Raw genomic sequence first — 16,203 nt, 5'->3', positions numbered from 1 at the left:
GGACCTCAGCCAGGAAGGCATTGTGCCAGAACTATTATTTTGAGAGAATTTGACCAAAGAATATCCACTGAAAGTCTATTAAGAGCCAAGCCCTGTGCTAAATGCTTCACATACATTACCTCATTTGTGACAAAAGTAATTCCCCCTGTCAGAGCCTTTCAGAGCACCCAGACTCTTCTGCTATGGCACTTTTCATAACTGGTAACTATTCATTTATTCGTGTGGCTGTTTTAATGTCTGCTTCTCCCTGCTAAGTTCTAAACTATGTGCCTGGCTGGTGGTAGATACTCAAAACATTTGTTGAATGAATACATGATTATGTCTTAGTTACAACTCCTGTAGAGTCTAGATGAATGAAAAGAAAACTCATGGAATTCTAGGAAAAAATGAATAACCAAAATGCAGGAAGGGGGTGAGGCAGGGCAGCTCTGGGAACCTCAGCTACACAGCTGTGACTCCAGAACTTGGCTATTGGTGTGATTCAGCTCCCAATGCTTTGATAGGAGGCTCTCAGTTTAAGTTGCTGAGAGAGAGATTCTCATCGGTCCAGCTTGGGTCAGGCATCCACTCATGATCCAGCCAGCTATGGCTAGAAGGACAGAGTCACATGCTTGCAAGGAAGCCTCCCTCGAGGGTAATGGCGGAGGCATTTCTCAGAGAAATAGGATTACTGGGGCTTGAGAAGATTACTCAAATTGTGTTTACTGCAGTGCAGGACTGGGAGGAAGAATGTGACATTACGTATGGAGATAGATTCTTTGAGAAGACATCCCGTGTGGCATGATGTCTGGATGCCGGGGTTCAGTTCCCACTCAGTATTTTCTTCCTGTGTGACCCTGAGCAGATGACTTTATCTCCCCCTGCTTCAGTGTCCGCATCTGCACAGTGAGCATCATAATTGCACTAAGCTATTTGTTGTGAGTTTTAAGGGAGATAACACCTGTAAAACACTTAACATCTGGCATTAGCTTCATCATTGTTATGAAAGATGAGGAAGTGCAGTCTAGAGTATCTTTTACCCTCAATAAAATAAGGCATAAAATAAGGAATCCCATCAGGACTCTATTAGGATTGTTAATTTCTGGGAGAGTGTAGGGCTTCGTGTAATGAAGAATTTCACACTTGGGATGGTACATGATTTTAACAAGTCCAAAGCGTTCATAAGATCATTTCATGCTCAATTTTAATGGTTTATTAAAACAGCAAAGTAGATTTAAGCATCATCTCCACCCAGGCCCTTAAAATACCAATTCTTCAGTACTTGCTAGTTCCACAGGCTATGAAGGCTAAATATTCCATTGCATAGTCAGTATCTCCTCGCACAGACCCAAGGTTGAAGGTCTAGGCAGGACCCATGGGCTGGTGCTAATAGGGAATCAAGGAATGAAGGCATTTAGCATTCAAGGTTCCTGACCTAATCGTTCAGCTAATGTGTTTGACAGGATAAGGTGAAAATCTTGTAATCTCCAGGCAGCACAGGCAACTGGATGTGTTTGTGTATCTATTTACATGAAAGATCATTGATTTTATTTCTTCACACTTAGCAACACATCGTAAACTGAAACTCAGATTACAAATGTCAACCTGTGCTTCTCAAGGCCAGATGAGTTCCTCTGCAAAGTGTCAGAAGGGACAACAAGGAGCAGTTTGGAAGAGGGCCCTTCAGAAACTTAGTGAAATGTGACTATGCTATCAAATGAGCTGGTTTCTTTCAATTTAATCATGCCCCTCCTTTGGTTCTCTGAGGTCTGAGTTACTGCTTTACATCCCAAGGGATGTATTGATGAACAACCTCCATTTTTCTCAATTTTCATGGAGTAATATTATATTCTCATTATAATAGTTATGATAATTCCTTTAAGTTTCTGATTGCCTTTTTGAGCCTATTTTTCTCCTTGGTTGTCAGGGTGTTTTTTTTTTTTTTTTCTTTTTTAATTCATTTAAATGCATACCACACTGCATTTCTTTTCAAAACATGTATCTGCAGGTTGAGAGATATAAGGAAGGAGTCTTCTCCTTTACAAGAGAGTGTGGGTGAGGGGGAAGTAGCTGGTGGTGGTATGGAGGGGGCTGGGCACCTGGAGAGGGACGCATTCTGCCCAGTTCTTGCCATAATCCTGCCCCCACCCCTATTTTCTGCAGCCATCACTGATTGCTGCAGCATGATGGGACTTCTCTCTAAACTGAATTTATTCTAATTCTGTGGTACCTAGCTCATTCTGCCCTCTATTTTCTTTCTTTCTTTTTTTGTTTTTAATCTCTCCTTTCGATTGTAAGCTCCTTGAGGACAGGAGCCGAACTTTTTTCATGCTTGTATCCACTTTGTAGCAAAATGCCTTAAAGCATATAACCCTTATTTTAAAAATGAATGCCATTGTTGAAAAACTTAGCAAATTACGTTTTCTGTTTTTCCTTTCCTTTGTTTCACAGGTCATTTGCATGAAACATGCTGAAGCTCCTGAGGAATCCTTTTGTTCCTGCTGAGTGTTTCCCATCTGTATCTTTAATCCTTGGTGGGTGACAGCCACAGTGGTATGTTTCTGATAAGATAAAGGGTGTCTAGTGTTGTGTCCTGACCTCATAATGAGAATTAACAGCAGGTCTGGATGGGTTCCCAAGTAATGTGAGCTTGTTCTTGTGTAAATATCTTTAATAATAAATGATGAGAAAAGCAGAAGGGACTATATATTTGTTTCTTTATTATGGAAAGTCCCTGTGGATTTTCAGTGCCCAAATTTAAACAAAGAGAATGGAAAACTGTAATTTCAGGCCTTTGGCAGCATATCATAAAACAATTTCTGTTTGGTGTGAAATAATGACTTCTTTGGGATTTCAGGAGAGTGTGAACGCACATTTTTTTTGGTTTAATTGCAGACAGTTTTGATAAGGGTGATATTAGATTCTCTGTGGTTTTTATACCTAAGTGGAATATGGATTATGTTTAGAAATATGAATAGAGTCACCCTGAAAACCTTTAGAAAATTATTGCTTAGGTGTTCATAGGAGAAGTTACCTTTTAATAATCTACGGTGGCAAGAAAGTCTCCATAAAATCAAATTAAAAAAACGTGGAAGGTTAGAACTAGAAAGAACATTAATGATCCAGCCTCTTCATTTTGTAGCTGTGAAAGTGAGAGCCAGAGGGGTAGAGGAGAGTAGCTGAAGGCCACATAGCCAGGCCATGGTTGAGACAACTTAGGGCTTTTGAATTTTTCACATTGCCCTATGTTATTGAAATGTGGTAAATGAGTGTTTGGTAGACTGTAGTGTTACACATATGTGAGCTTATCATTCCCATCATCTCATCATGCTACCTCTTTTCCCAGCCCACCATTAGCATGACATTGTACCAGTCAGTTGACCTTCTTGGACCTTGGTTTACTTGCCTATAAAATAGGTGGAGTTAGCTGATGTCCAAGTTCTCTTTTATTTCTAAAATTCTAGTCTTCCATGGCTTCTTTTTTTCTTTCTAAAGAATAAAAATAATTGAAAGAACCTTGGAATTCACCAAGAACCTCGACTTTTGTCTCCTTTGACTCTCCTTTTTCAATCTCATCTCTTGCTACTTCTTGTCCCTTCCATCCTCTGATCTACCAGCTGAGATGAATGACGGTTCCCCCAATGCCCAGGCTCTCACGTGATCTCAGAGCAACAGCAGGTGATGTGCCCTCTGCTGTCTTTGACCCCCAGTATCTCCTATTTGTTCTCTAAGCTCCAATTTGGGCATCACTTTCTCCAGGAAGCTCTTCTTGATACCCTGTTATAAGCTTCCCCAGCATCAGTGCCTCCTGCTATCAGTGGCCGCCGCACCATGTTATAACTGTCTATTTAGTTCCAAATCCTGAGCTCCTCAGCTCTGTATCCTAGTGCTGCCCTGTGCCTGGAACATAACAGAGGCTTGATAAATGCTTGTTGAATGATTGCTGATTGGTTCTCTCCAAGAGATGACACACTGTTCCACACTGATATCCGTGTCTTATCTTTCATTAAATTTTGACATCTGGCCACTGATTGGTGGGCACAGACAGCTTGTCTCTTGGATGGAATAATAAGGATGTCACAACTCATTTTCCATGAGCCATCTTTAAATGTAGCCCCTTGAGAAGAACTTTGGGGCCACCCTGCTAATCGAGGGAGCTCAAGGTCTCTGATTTCTGAGCCAGTGTCACTGCGAACAGCATAGGGCTAGCTGCCTGCCATTCTAGGGGTACCAAATCCTGTTTCAATGAGGGAGCTCCCAAAAGATATGTTGCAGGCATGGCTCCCTGTGAGTTTACATGATCTGATGTAGGCAGGCAGCCTCTTTGGAGATCTGGGATGGTAGATGTGAAGCTTCTTTCTGCAGTCGGAGGATGGTAAGGGATAAGCCACTCTAAAATTCTCAGGGGGTTTTTCTCTCAGTGTTTTCTGAGTGATTTCCAGGTTAACTCAGGCTGCTGATAACTGCTGATGATTGCTGGTAAATTGCTGGTGAAAACCAAGTGGCTATCCTGGCAGCATCAAAGGCTTCAGGAGTGGGGACAGAATGGTGCAAATGGCAGTGCTCATGGCTGGGGTGCCTAGAAACCCAGCTTGCCTAGCAGTCCAAGAAGATACTTAGCAAGGGGTGGGGGTGGGCTCAGAGAGGAAAAGCTCACTTGGGAGCCCAAGGCCAAGGAAGAGATACGGAAAGAGCGGGGATGGTCGTAGCAGGAACTGAACTCTGCTGCGGTCATCTTCCTGCTAAAGCATGAATGGGAGTTGACCACCAAGCTTGAGGAAAATGGGTTCTTACCAGCTCAATGTGTCAGAATTCTGAAGGAATCCAAGATAAAATAAGATGAATAATGCCAAACGGAAATAAGAAAATTCAAGGTTTTGATAACCTGATCAAAATTAATGGAGAGTGAACTCACAGTGGATTACTGGAATTCCCTAATTAATGGCAGCTCCTCTCCTTTTTCCCATAGGTTATGAGGACACTTTTCCCTCCAACTTCCCTTCTTCCTGTTCTCCTGCACTGGGACTGGGAAATGGGCAGTGGGCGTCTTTTCTACCATTCATTTATTTAGAAACAGTCATTGAGCTCAATGACTGCATTGTAGGAGTCTTAGGGATACAACATGAAACTAAATTCAGTTCTTGCCCTCCTGGAGCTTAAAGTGTTTTAGTCCTTGCTCCGTCTTTATTCCACTAAAAGCTTAATCCACCCATCGGCCCTGCCTGGATACTTCTTTCTTTTTGGAGGGTTTGGGAGGGATGGATAGGGGGGTATCCTTGAGGCAGGTACCCGCAGGGAGACCAAGGTAGTTTCTTGGCAACTTGGAACTCAACAGCAGATATGAAGGGGAGGGAAGGTCTTGGCTCAGGAGACTTTGGATCAAAGTGGGGGGCCTCTGGGGCCTGTTTGGACTGGTTACTCTTGGTAAAAGCAGTCACCACAGAGAAGCCTGTGTGTGAATAGTTGTTTCATTCAGGTCTCTAGCAGAAAATAGATGTACACTGAAATGGCCAGTTGAAGAGAGTTTAATGAATGGCCTTTTTATAGCGGTCTGGGCAGGGTCAAGGAAATAAACAAGAGGTGGGAAAGCCCCCAGGGACTAGCCACAGTGGAAAGCATCTTCCTCTTATGATCAAATGTGGTGGTCCATGGAGCTTGCTGACTTGAAGATAATGTGCCACCTGGAAGACTCAAGCATCTGACTTTTAGGGTGTGCCATTCCCTCCTTATTGGAGCATCTACAGGTATTATTAAACCTACTTTACATGAGCCATGTTAAGTATTTTCCCAATATCACACATCCAGTAAGTGGGGGAACTGAGATTTGAACTCACAGCTGCCTGATTCTAAACACTGCGTCCTTTCTGGCTCCAGCCATTACATGCGTCACTCAGTGCTGTAAGAAATGGGGGGAGGGGTAGCACCATTATTACCTATCCTTTAATCAGGAAGGACAACCCCAGCAGATTTATACTTATTTCTCATTCTACATGACCTCCACATAAGATTCCCTAGCTGTAAGGTAGGCTGAGAGGCAAGTGATTAGCTTTTCCAAGGTGACAGGGGAGGAGGGAGTTGGAAATGACTGTTGGATCAATCAACTCATGACTGACTCCTTTTTCCTATACTTTTTGTGGCATAGTCTGTCTTTAGGTAGCTTTATACCTTCTATCTGCTAATAGTCAAGCAATGAAAGACTCCTTGCTTTCTGGGTATTTAAGGTGACAGTATCTCTCTGATGTATCATGTATTGATTGTACAATTTAACTCTGAAGGCATTTTTACTTTCCCTGTGTCTGGATTCTTGAGGGACAGTTCTCTCTATGGCGGCTGGGTCTCAGTTCTGGTCCTTGTAACCACATCATACACAGAGACACACACACACACATGCACACACACACACACACACACACGACAAATGAACATTGCTAACTTAGGGATCAGACAGTGTGGTCTTTCTACCCTGCATGCACCCTATCCTACATATGTTAACTTACTCCCATCTTTTCTCCCCTTTATCTCGCTGTGCTGTAAATCTATTTAATAAGCCATGTGATTTGAGCATTTTAATTTTGTCTGCAAGCTTCTCTGTTCCATGACTGCGTGGGAGTATATTTGGAGCCTATCATGTTGTATTAGTTTTCTAGAGCTTCTATGTCAAATACCACAATATGGGTTGGCTTAAATAATGCAAATTTATTGCTTCTCAGTTTTAAAGGCTAGAAGTCCAAAATCAAGATGTCAGCAAGACCGTGCTTTCTTCTGGCGTCAGTAGCATTCTGGATAGCAGTCCTCTGTCACATGACCATCTTTGGCCCTAGTCTTCTCCTGTGGCTTTCTCTGACTTCTGGCTTCTCTTTATAAGGCCCCTAGCAATACAGGGTAATACAGCCTGATTCAGTTTGGCCATACCTAAATAGGATCTTAGAAGATCCTATTCACAGATGAGACCACCCTTAACTGATAATATGTCTTTAAAAGGTCCTGTTTACAAATCAGTTCACAACAGCTGCAGGAATGTGGATTAAGATTAAGAACATGTCTTCTGTGGGGATACCTGGTTCAATCTACCACACATGGTATCAAGATAATTTCCTACACCATAATGGTAGATTTAGGCTACAAGGACCTCAGCAAGGCACCTAACAATTGTATGTGAGATCCTTGTAGGCAAGGCAGATAAAAGCTGGATGTACTCCAAACAGCAGAATCCCTGGCCTGCTGCTGGTGGCAGTAGGAAGGGACCAGTGCCCCAGGAAGGAGGTTTCTGGCTTTCTCCCTGGTATGTGGTGGTGACTCAAGTCAAAGCAAGTTAACCAAATTAAAAGACATGGTGAATATCTAAAAGTTTTCATGTAGGAGAGGGTTATTGCCTGTCTGATTCCACGAGTCAAACTGTGGGAAATCAATTCCATATCAGGGAAGACAGTGGTGTCTGAGGGGGAGGGGAGTTGGGAGGACCTATCCATGGAATATAATGGGGTTGGGAATTAGAGGTACAGAGTAGAAACAGTGGGAAAGCTGGAGACAGAGCAGTTGAGTCCACAGAACTCTAAATGAGATGAGCAGGGAAAAGTGAGAAGAGCCCAGACCCAAGAGATCTGTATGACAGGAGGGAGGTGAGAAAGCAGGTCCCAGCTAGGAGTACCCAGAGGCAGGAGGTGAGCAAAACCTGAGATGCCCCAGTGATTCCAGCAGGCAGGACCAATGGTTTCGCTGGGAGAAATTTAAAGAAGCTGCCATCCCATGGTACCCTGTGTACCAAATCTCTCCAGTAGCAAATCTCTGCCTTTTTAAAAGAACGTTGTGTTAAGAGCATCTGCTATGCTTCTGATAAGCCAGCCTGGTTCACTACACGTTATTGATGAGTATCAGGGAGAGTGGACCCCTCCGAGCTGTTCCAGCAACCAGTGGGATCCTGCCCTAACTGTTCTGATCAGTTCCAATTTCATTCCCTCCAAACTCAAAATTATTGTGATGTGAACCTTTGGACTGGGACTTTGAAATTTGGCTTTTTGTAAAGAAGTAGTTTTCACAATTTTTTTTTTTTTACTTCAACCCACAGTAAGAAATAAATTTTACATCACAATCCAGTAAATACATACTAACATATACATGAAACTGAAACGAGTTTCGTGAAATTTGTTCTAGCTGCATTTGATGAACTCTAAAGTATTCAATTCCTTCCATTTAAAGAATGTTAATTACAGTGTACTAAATTGATGTGCTTCCCACTCATGGTCGTGACCCAGAGTTGGAAAAGATAGTGTTAAAGGATTTTGGCATGACTTTTGCCCTTTATTGCTGTCAGTGCCCTGTGCTAACTTGGGGAGAAACCTCTGCCCAACTTCATCCCATAGAACCCAATCCCTGACATCAATCAAATGCCTTAATTTCCTCCTTATAGATGGACTGGAAGAAAATGAATGATTACTGGAGGAACTAAAACTTATGACCCAAATCATTAGCATATCTTAATTCATGTAATTCTCCTGATCACCTATCCATTAGGCTTTTTATTCTTCTTTCACAAATGAATAAAATGAGGATCAAAGAAGTGTGATTTATCAGTGGTTACAAAGGTAATAACTGGGATGATTGGAGCTTGAATCCAGGACTGTTTGACTACAGCTTTAAGACAAATTGCCTCTCCACTGTTTTGATAAGATTCCCACCCCCAAATCTCTCCTATATGGAATTCCTGGGGCCCCACTGGTTCTCTTCCATTTTCCTTCCTGTCCCAAACCCTCTCTTTGCTGTATATGCCACTGGAATAACTAGAGAGTGAAGATTTTAGGTAGCAAAGATTTTTGCCTTGTACAGGTATGTCTGGTGACTGTCCTTGGCCCTGTGGGTAACATTAACTATAACCTAGTCTTATTCTCAGAAGTATTTCTCAAGCAACATTTTGATTGATGCAAGAACTGATGTTGCAGAGGCAGCTGCCTGTTGTCTCCAGTGACGTCTGACAATCTTCCTCCTTAATTAGGAACAGGATGTATGTAAGATTTATATCCCTAAGTAATGTCTCTCCAACAGGTGATGTCTCAGTGAGTTAGCATTTGAAATATTCCTTTATAAAGACTAAAGTTAGTAAAATAGAATGTGAAGGGCAACTTGGCAAATGCACCAGTTCCTGGTAAAATTCCTTACTTTCTATGTCTCCTTTATGTATGAAATAAGTATATAAATCTATATACATAGATGTCTAGAATTATAGAATTTCAAAGCTTCAGTTACCTTTGTTCAATTTGGGGGCCAATGTGTTTGTACCTGAAAAACATGAATAATGCACAAATAAGTAGAAAAGATCCTAGAATTATTCCATAAGGAATGGAAGCCTGGTCACTTCAAAAATACAACATTTATATTTTTCTAATTACAAAACTAATACGCATTTATTGTAGACAATTTTGAAGCAAAGAAAATGTATAAAGAAGAAAATAATATACTCTTAATACCTAGAATTAATCACTGTTAACATTTTGGGTACATGTCCTTCCAGTCTTTTTTCAATATGTTTTGATAAACATATGTGTTCATATATTCACAAAATTGGAATCAAACTTAACTATACTGAAGCTGAAAATATAGTTTTATATCTTCTCCTTTCTTTTACTTAACATTGTATCAAGAACTTTTCCCCATACCATTAAATATTCTTTGGAAATATATATTTTTAAATTTATTTATTCCTTTCTTGTACATCCTGGCTTGTTTTTAGAATATTGAAAGTCATAGTTAAATATTGCTATTTTTAGTATGCAAATTGTGAAATCCCTAAATACAGGAAAAGTAATGGAGTTGGAAAATTATTGAGAGCATAAGCAATTCACGAAAAAGCAATTAAACATGAACATTGCCTGTTTGTAATGGGTTAGCTTATGAGGGCTCATCATGAATAGTGGGGTTTTTTTTTTTTGGACAGCATAGATATTTGTTTACTCTCTGTATTTGAGTTTTCAAAACACGCTTCCTCCCAACACCCTCTTTTCTGTGCTCTAATTGGAATGCTACCCAAGTGGCAATTGATGTTAGCGCTGCTGATCAACTAGATCATTGGTGTCAACCTCAGAAAGAGCACCTTTATTAATAACATTCCTTGACTAATAGATTTCCCTTTAAATGTCAAGTTTCCATGGTAAGATGTTTTAATGAGACCTTGTAGTTTCTATTTAAAAAAGTTATTTCATAAAGAAAGAAGTTTGGAAAGAAAAAAAAAAAAAAAACACCACCATTTCCTATATTATCATTCACTTTATAATGTGATGAGGAAAAAGTAACCAGAAATTGAATTGGCTTGGGCTTGCTCTTGGTGTGGACGTGCCTGATTTCTACCCCAGGAAACACTTCCTGTGGCGGCTGCTTTTTAATTGTTTACCTTGGACTGGAGTTTTTGTTTTTTTCTGGGTCCTCTTAATATTCTCCATGAAGATCCAATTTTTGTTCTGTTTTATGTTTATTATTACACTTCGTAAAGCAGTGGTTTTCAAAATATGTTCCACAAGGCCCTCAGTTGGTGTTCTTCAAAATTACTTGTGGGGGGGGGGGTTGCTAAACATGTAGCATCTGGGCCTTAGTTTTAGAGATTCTACCTCAATAGGTCTGGGATGGGGATCTACGTATTGAGAACAGCCCCTCCCCCTCTCATACCAGACTAGAAGTTAAGAAAAAGTCCATAAATAGCCTTTCTAAAGAATGCTGTGTTTACTTCATCCTAATATAAGTGTCAGAAGAGCAATAAATTTCAGAAGTTTGCAGGGAACGAGGGGCTTACAAGAGGTAACTCTACCATACAGGGCGGTTATCAGTGGCTCCACTTCTATAAAAAATGTAAAAGGCTTTGCCCACTACTTTTGCATTCCTCCTGCCTCTTACTCCTCAGTGATTGAATTGGCATTCTCTGTGACATGCAGGGTGGGGCCAGAGGATATTTTCATGAAAAATGAGCAAAGGGGCAGACATATTTACTTGGAATAACGTAACAACATAAGAGTAATATGTTACACAATTTTGGAGTGGAGGGGCTATGTGAATCATTCCAGACATCAGCATGTGAATATGGTGTTCATTGCAAGGGGGATGTTGAAAATAGGGACAACAAGTTATTTACACCAATATGTGTGCTATGTGGTCAATACATTCGCTTTTTAAATATTTCAGCACAGACAGTGTGATGCATGTGCACTTGTATGCGTTGTTTGGAATCGACCCAAACTTGGGAAGCCAGTTGCCCTAAGTAGCATGCATGTTTCTGGGGACAGTCAGTTAATAGTTAACCAAATGACACACTCTATAGGCAGCTCTCCACCCCTCCAGCTGTCTTTCTCTTTGAGCAAAACCTAACTAGACATTTTGTTAATGTTACAAATGGGGTTTCAGTGGTGAAATCAGTGGTTTGTTATTTGTGCAGTGGCTTTTAGAAATGGGTTATTTTCTTGCTGAAATTAGTGGTATGTAAAATATATAGATTGATCAAAATAGTTTAGAGATACTCCCCAATTCTGCATGAAAGGGTGTAAGAAGCTAAGAGGCCCTCCTCCCTTCACCTGTTGGACTAATGCAGTATGGTCCTCTCTAACCAGGTCCTGATTTTTGTGGATTCTGGTTACTTGATACTGCCTGAGAGAGTAACTGAATTTTGCTTCTGGAATTTGTTTTTCTTGAATATATTTTTTTATGCAAGATGTCATCAGAGCACCTAAAAAGATAGTGTGTGACTTCATCTAGCTTACAAAACAACTGTTTTTGTGCCAGCTTGCTAATAAATGCTTGTATTTGTGGCAGAATTTAATCTGAGACCTGCTTTATCTAAACTTGCCATAAATTTATTAGCAAGCTGGTACAAATGTACTTTCATATAACAACATTCATGATATCAGAATTACAATTCAACAGTCGTCTGAATTATTAAAACAATCTTTGCTCCTCTTCATCTTAAAAAGAAACCCAACTTTCCAATCAGAATCAGAATAAATATAGATTGGATTTAAATTTTATGGCAACTAGTATATAGTTATCTGATAAGTTGAAAGCTTTGTTTTCTCAAAACACCTGTGCCAATTGTCTATGCTCTTTTGAAGAGGCTTCATTAAGTAGCTAAGGAAGTAGGACTCTTCTGCTTCTGGAATAGTGGAATAGACACTCTTTTCCTTATTCCTCCTGCTAAGTACAACTGAAAACCCTGGACAGTACATATAAAACAAACAAAAGAAGACTCTAAGGTGTAAAGAAGAAGGCAGACAGGCTAGGAACCATAGGACCAAAGGAACAAAACAATGGTGGGTTCCCTGAGTTTTCTTTTTGCCTCATCAATCCCGGACTTGGAGCTTAATAAGCTGGCAACCTGGAAACATCCACAAGCACAGACCAAAAGCAAACAAACAAACAAACAAAAACAAAAACCCAATACAAGCCTGCTCTATCAGCCAAAGGATGAGGAAAGGGGCAAGACAAAACTTTTAGATAATAGCACACAGAAAACAAAATTTGAAGTACAATACCATTTACAATTGCTCAAATTGAAAAAGAAACAGGTGGGAAACTAACAAAACATTACCTGGCATGTTTTGTGCAAACTACTAAAACTGATGAAAAAATCAAGGATCCAAATAAACAGAAAGACGTATCACAATCATGGATAACTTGCCACAAATACAAGCATTTAATGGCAAACTGATACAAATGTACTTTCATATAACAACATTCATGAAGACCCACTATAGTTGGGAACACCCAGTATAGTAAAGATTTCAACTCTTTCCAAATTTATGTGCATTTTTAACACAATTCTTATCAAATCTCAAGAAGATTTTTATAGATATGGACAAGATATTCTAAAATGTATATGGACAGACACAGGAAAAAGAATAGCTAAAACAATTTTGAAAAGAAGAATAAAGTGAGAGGAATCTGTCCACCCAATTTCAAGACTTATTAATAACAAAGGTAATCAGTATTGTTTGATATTGTTGGAGGGAAAGAAACACAGATCAATGGAACAGAACCAAGAAACAGACCTACACAAATAGGTCCAACTGATTTTTGACAAACATGCAAAAGCAATTCGATAAAGGAAGGGTAACCTTTATAACAAATGTTTCTGGAGCAAATGGACATCCATAGGCAAAAAAATAATCCCAGATATAAATCTCATACCTTACACAAAAATTAATTCAAAATGGATCACAGATTTAAATGTGAAATGTAAAACTATAAAACTTTTAGAAAAAATGGGAGAAAATCTTTGGGATCTAGGGCTAGGCAAAGAGTACTTAGATTTGACACCAAAAACACAATTGATAAAAGGTAAAAATTGATAAATTGGACTTCATAAAAATTAAAAACTTTTGTTCTGCAAAAGACCCTATTGAGAGGATAAAATAAAAGCTATAAACTGAGAGAACATATTTGCAAACTGCATATCTGATGAAGGACTAGTATCTAGAACATATAAAGAACTCCCAGACCTCAATGGTAGGGCCTGTCCCATTCAAGATGGCACAGCGAGACACTTCAGGGCTCTGTCCCCCTACAGAAGCTTTGAACAATCAGCATGAACTGGCAGAAACATCTTACTCAAAGCTCCAAAAAACAGTAAAAAGATTGCAGTGACAGGGTGAGCACCAACTCAAGAAAAAGGCTACTTAAAAGTGGTAGGATCTTCTGGTGCCCTGGCTGGTCCTCCCCACACCCCTCAGAGGCTCAGTGTGGAGCCAGCCCACACTCTCAGTCCTGGTTTTAGAGCACAGGAACTGTGCACATACTGGAAGCATGCATGTTTGACCGAATCTGTTTGGTGGTGGCCTGAGGGATTCACTATGTCAGAACTTGCCCTGTGAGTAGGAGGCAGCTCATGGAACTCTCCTACTGAGTGCTGTGGGAAAGCAGTCAAGTCATGCTTCCTGGAGCAAGGGATTGTTGGCTGTAGGACACTCCTTGCGATGCCTGGGACCCTGAGGAAACTGTTTCCTAGGGAAGAGGGGACATTCAGAATTGCATAAATAGATACCTAAGATCAGGTATACATATCTGAGACAAGAGAAAGGATCAGGGAGGTCCCTATGCTTTGGACTGAAGCTATTCTCTAAATTTTTTGTATGGATAAGCCCTGAAGAAAGTAACTCACACAGGTCAATCTGCAAAGACTGGGAGAGGTGTTTTGTTTTTTTTCCCTCTCCCTGCCCCTCCCTCTCCTTCTCCTTCTCCTCCGTCTCCTTCTCCTACTCCTTCTCCTTCTCTTGACAATCAGGGAAAGCTCTGTCATAACACTAGCTAGATACAAGCTTAAGGAACAGATACCTCAGAGTCTAAATTCCAGCAATAATACCTGAAGATGTTAAAATGTCCAGGTTTCAACAAAAGATTACAAAGCATACAAAGAAACAGGAAGTGATGGCCAAGGCAAAGAAGAATATTAAAGCATTAGAAACCATCAGTGAGGTGGGCCAGATCTGGGAAATAATAGAAAAAGACTTTTTAAAAAATTGCCCTGAATGTGCTCAAGGAGCTTAAGGAAAACATGGAAAAAGAACTAAAGGAAATCAGGAAAATTATAGAAGAACATAAATAAAATATCAATATAGAAATGGAAACTATGAAAAGGAACCAAATAGTGAAGACCACAGTAATAAAAATTTAAATTCTCTAGAGGGGTTCAACAGCAGAATGGAGATGGCAGAAGAAAGAATCAGAGAACTTAAAGATAAAACAATTGGAGTCGTTCAGTCTGAGAAGCAGAAAGAAGAAAGAGTGAAAAAAAGTGAACAGAGCCTGAGGAACCTGTGGGACACCATCAAACATACCAATATATGCATTGTAGGAATACCAGAAGAAGAAAGAGAGAAGGGGGGAGAGAGAATATTCCAAAGAAATAATAGCTGAAAACTTTCCAAATTTAACAAAAGACATGGATATACACATCCAAGATGCTCAATGAACTCAAACAGGCTAAATCCAAATAAACCCACTCCACAGTTATAGATCAAACTGGTAAATGCCAAAGATAAAGAGAAAATTCTGAAAATCACAAAAGAGATGCAATTTTTCATGCACAAGGGAGTCTCAATAAGATTAAGTATTAATTTCTCAATGGAAGCCATGGAGGCAAGAAAGCAATGGGCTGACATATTTAAAGTGCTGAAAGCTAAAATTTGCCAGTGAAGAATTCTATATCTGGCAAAACTGCCTTTCAGAAATGAGGGCAATATTAACTCATGCCCAGTTAAAAAAAAGCTAAGGGAGTTTGTTACCACTAGACCAGCCTTACAGGAGATGTTAAAGAGAGTTCTGAAGGTTCAGAGGAAAAGACAATAGACAATAGATTGAAGCCCCATGAAGAAATAAAGATGTCCATGAGGGTGACAGCATGGGTAAATATAAATGCCAGTATTCTTTTAATTTTGGTTTGTAACTCCACTTTTTATTTTCTACAACATCTATATGGCAAATCATTAAATGTAATGAGAAATCTGTGGTTTTGGACTCATAGTGTATAAACATGTAATTTGTGACAAGAATTATATAAAGGTGGGGGGACCGAGGGGTGTAGGAACATAGTTTGTGTATGCTACTGAAGTTAAATTGGTATCAAAGCAAATGAGATTGTTACTGATTCAGGATGTTAAATTACGCCCCATGGTAACTACAAAAAAAAAAAAAAAAAAAAAATTGGAGAATATGCAGAGTTCATAGAGACAGAAATTGGAGTACAGGTTGCCAGGAGCTGGGGGCAGGGGTAATGGGGAGTTAATGCATAATGGGTGTAGGGTTTCTAACTGGGGAGATGGGAAAGTTTTAGTAATGGAAGGTGGTGAGGGTACCACAATATTGTGAATGGTGATTATTCCATTCAGTGGTATGCTTGGGAATGTTATTGAGAAAGTTTATTTTGTGTATATGTTCTCACAATTAAGAAAAAAAATGAAAAAGACACTAAAAAGACAATGACAATTAAGTGCAATACATGATCTTGGATGCGATCTAGCAAAGGAGGAGAAAAAGCTCAAAGGCACTTTACGGGGACATATGAAAAATTGGAAGATAGACTGTAAGCCTTATATGTATGTTAAAGTTATTTAACTTGATAACTTCACTTAAGGCAGTTACATAAGTGAATATTCTTGTTTTAGGAAATGCACATGGTAGTATTAACTGTTCAAGGAGCATGATATATACAACTTACCCTCAAGTGTTTGGAAGTTGGTGTGAAAATAGACAGAGATG

The 16,203-nt window shown here is 39.7% G+C and overlaps 1 long non-coding RNA gene across 1 annotated transcript in view; it reads left to right on the top strand.

Annotated features, from left to right (window-relative positions):
* The first annotated feature begins 2,428 nt into the window (after positions 1-2,428).
* Positions 2,429-16,203, top strand: part of LOC119509471 — a 120,110-nt gene continuing 106,335 nt past the window's right edge. The window contains exon 1 of the long non-coding RNA XR_005211715.1: positions 2,429-2,532. This is a non-coding gene — a long non-coding RNA (uncharacterized LOC119509471). The remainder of the gene's footprint in view (positions 2,533-16,203) is intronic.

This window comes from Choloepus didactylus, chromosome 14 (genome assembly GCF_015220235.1).
Source record: "Choloepus didactylus isolate mChoDid1 chromosome 14, mChoDid1.pri, whole genome shotgun sequence".
NCBI lineage: Eukaryota > Metazoa > Chordata > Mammalia > Pilosa > Megalonychidae > Choloepus > Choloepus didactylus.
This window is presented reverse-complemented; position numbering and strand designations above follow the sequence as displayed.